This window comes from Rhinichthys klamathensis, unplaced genomic scaffold (assembly GCF_029890125.1).
Source record: "Rhinichthys klamathensis goyatoka isolate OS25496 unplaced genomic scaffold, OSU_Roscu_1.1 h1tg000176l_1, whole genome shotgun sequence".
Lineage (NCBI taxonomy): Eukaryota > Metazoa > Chordata > Actinopteri > Cypriniformes > Leuciscidae > Rhinichthys > Rhinichthys klamathensis.
Genome location: NW_026606705.1, coordinates 3,870,001 through 3,872,500, shown reverse-complemented (window position 1 = coordinate 3,872,500; position 2,500 = coordinate 3,870,001). Strand labels below are relative to the sequence as shown.

At 49.6% G+C, this 2,500-nt stretch overlaps 1 protein-coding gene and 3 non-coding genes across 4 annotated transcripts in view; 3 read left to right on the top strand and 1 right to left on the bottom strand.

Moving 5' to 3' along the window:
- LOC130092588 (uncharacterized) overlaps window positions 1-2,500 on the top strand; it is a 309,454-nt gene that overhangs the window by 178,992 nt on the left and 127,962 nt on the right. The gene's annotated exons all lie outside the window — the stretch shown is intronic.
- On the top strand, window positions 45-117 carry trnaf-gaa (transfer RNA phenylalanine (anticodon GAA)). Its single transcript has one exon. It is a non-coding gene; the product is annotated as a tRNA-Phe (tRNA).
- On the top strand, window positions 243-314 carry trnaq-uug (transfer RNA glutamine (anticodon UUG)). Its single transcript has one exon. It is a non-coding gene; the product is annotated as a tRNA-Gln (tRNA).
- On the bottom strand, window positions 428-500 carry trnaa-agc (transfer RNA alanine (anticodon AGC)). The gene has a single exon. It is a non-coding gene; the product is annotated as a tRNA-Ala (tRNA).

Here is a 2,500-nt window from a genome sequence, read left to right as displayed (position 1 = left end):
CTCCCAGAAATCCCTGCTGGACAAACCATTTGCCGGTAGACCTGGCCGAAATAGCTCAGTTGGGAGAGCGTTAGACTGAAGATCTAAAGGTCCCTGGTTCGATCCCGGGTTTCGGCAGAGCAACCTGGTTCCTGTGTTTTTGGTCGAGGGTCTCCAGTGAGCAAACGTCATCTCCTGTTAACCTGATTCCACCTAGCCTCATCACTATCTGCCTCTCAGACGGCCAGAGACCAGCGTGTGGTGGTTCCATGGTGTAATGGTTAGCACTCTGGGCTTTGAATCCAGCGATCCGAGTTCAAATCTCGGTGGAACCCTTTTAGCTTGTTTTGCGGAAGGGCGGGAAAAAACAGAGCTGATGCGCAACTGCTGATGTGGCGGTGAAACTGAACATCCCTTTGAAGTGAGCGTAAAAGGGCAGTACACCACGTGGAGAATGCGGGCATCGATCCCGCTACCTCTCGCATGCTAAGCGAGCGCTCTACCATTTGAGCTAATTCCCCTCGACGATGTGGTGAGAAGGTGTCCATCCCACAGCATGTGTGAAAGTGCTGCAGCGTGGTTTCCAATGCCCACAAAGCAAAGAGACCGTATTTCCTTTGTGTCTGCAACTTTGCACTGGCTACCGTTTAGTTGTACATTTAATTAAACCTTTGTGCTTTAAGCCTTGCAAACGGAAATGTTTGCGGCCAGGCAGCAGCAGGAAGGATGTGTGTGTGTTGGCTCGTTGGTCTAGGGGTATGATTGCTCAGTTGCCTCGTGTGCAAAGAAGACAGCGGGTGTTATGTGAGAGTTTACATCAGCTCAAGTTTGCTGTGGCGCGTGCATGGAATGTTCATGTTTTGTTCCGGGTGGTGGAGGCCTGTGTTCCAGAGAGGTCCTGCTCAAAACTCCTTTTAAAACACCATCGAGCATCTGCAATAGCTTCCGACTTTGATCGAATGTGGATTTTGTTCTCATAAGGAGGGCACCAGTAACTTGTAACCTATCAGGCATCAGGTCAATCGATTTGGCATACGCCCATATGTACTAGCGTTTTTTGTAGGTCAAGTTCCGGTTTGACAGACCCGAAACGGAACTTTAGCTCCGGGTTGTGATTGTGCATATTACTGGCCTGCTCTACTGGGTGAAATTGTATCCCCCAACAACATATATGGCTTAAACAAACAAAGTACACTCTGAGCCTGGCTCTAGGCTTAACCCTGACTTTACCCGCGAGACGCTATGCCAAGCCTGTGCGAAATGTGAGGCTCCGGATGACGGGCGCAATTTAGGCACGGATAAAAACCGCGACCAGCCCCAAGCAGCTCGCAGCGGCTGCCCGGCTAGCTCAGTTGGTAGAGCATGAGACTCTTAATCTCAGGGTCGAGGGTTCGAGCCCCACGTTGGGCGTATCTATTAGCGTATCTACTCTGAATCCAGCGATCCGAGTTCAAATCTCGGCGGGACCTGCTTCTGCCAAGTTTGCTGTGGCGCGTGCATGGAATGTTCATGTTTTGTTCCGGGTGGTGGAGGCCTGTGTTCCAGAGTGGTCCTGCTCAAAACTCCTTTTAAAACACCATCGAGCATCTGCAATAGCTTCCGACTTTGATCGAATGTGGATTTTGTTCTCATAAGGAGGGCACCAGTAACTTGTAACCTATCAGGCATCAGGTCAATCGATTTGGCATACGCCCATATGTACTAGCGTTTTTTGTAGGTCAAGTTCTCACAAAGCAAAGAGACCGTATTTCCTCTGTGTCGGCAACTTTGCACTGGCTACCGTTTAGTTGTACATTTAATTAAACCTTTGTGCTTTAAGCCTGGAAAACGGAAATGTTTTCGGCCAGGCAGCAGCAGGAAGGACATGTGTGTGTTGGCTCGTTGGTCTAGGGGTATGATTGCTCAGTTGCCTCGTGTGCAAAGAAGACAGCGGGTGTTATGTGAGAGTTTACATCAGCTCAAGTTTGCTGTGGCGCGTGCATGGAATGTTCATGTTTTGTTCCGGGTGGTGGAGGCCTGTGTTCCAGAGAGGTCCTGCTCAAAACTCCTTTTAAAACACCATCGAGCATCTGCAATAGCTTCCGACTTTGATCGAATGTGGATTTTGTTCTCATAAGGAGGGCACCAGTAACTTGTAACCTATCAGGCATCAGGTCAATCGATTTGGCATACGCCCATATGTACTAGCGTTTTTTGTAGGTCAAGTTCCGGTTTGACAGACCCGAAACGGAACTTTAGCTCCGGGTTGTGATTGTGCATATTACTGGCCTGCTCTACTGGGTGAAATTGTATCCCCCAACAACATATATGGCTTAAACAAAAAAAGTACACTCTGAGCCTGGCTCTAGGCTTAACCCTGACTTTACCCGCGAGACGCTATGCCAAGCCTGTGCGAAATGTGAGGCTCCGGATGACGGGCGTAATTTAGGCACGGATAAAAACCGCGACCAGCCCCAAGCAGCTCACAGCGGCTGCCCGGCTAGCTCAGTCGGTAGAGCATGAGACTCTTAATCTCAGGGTC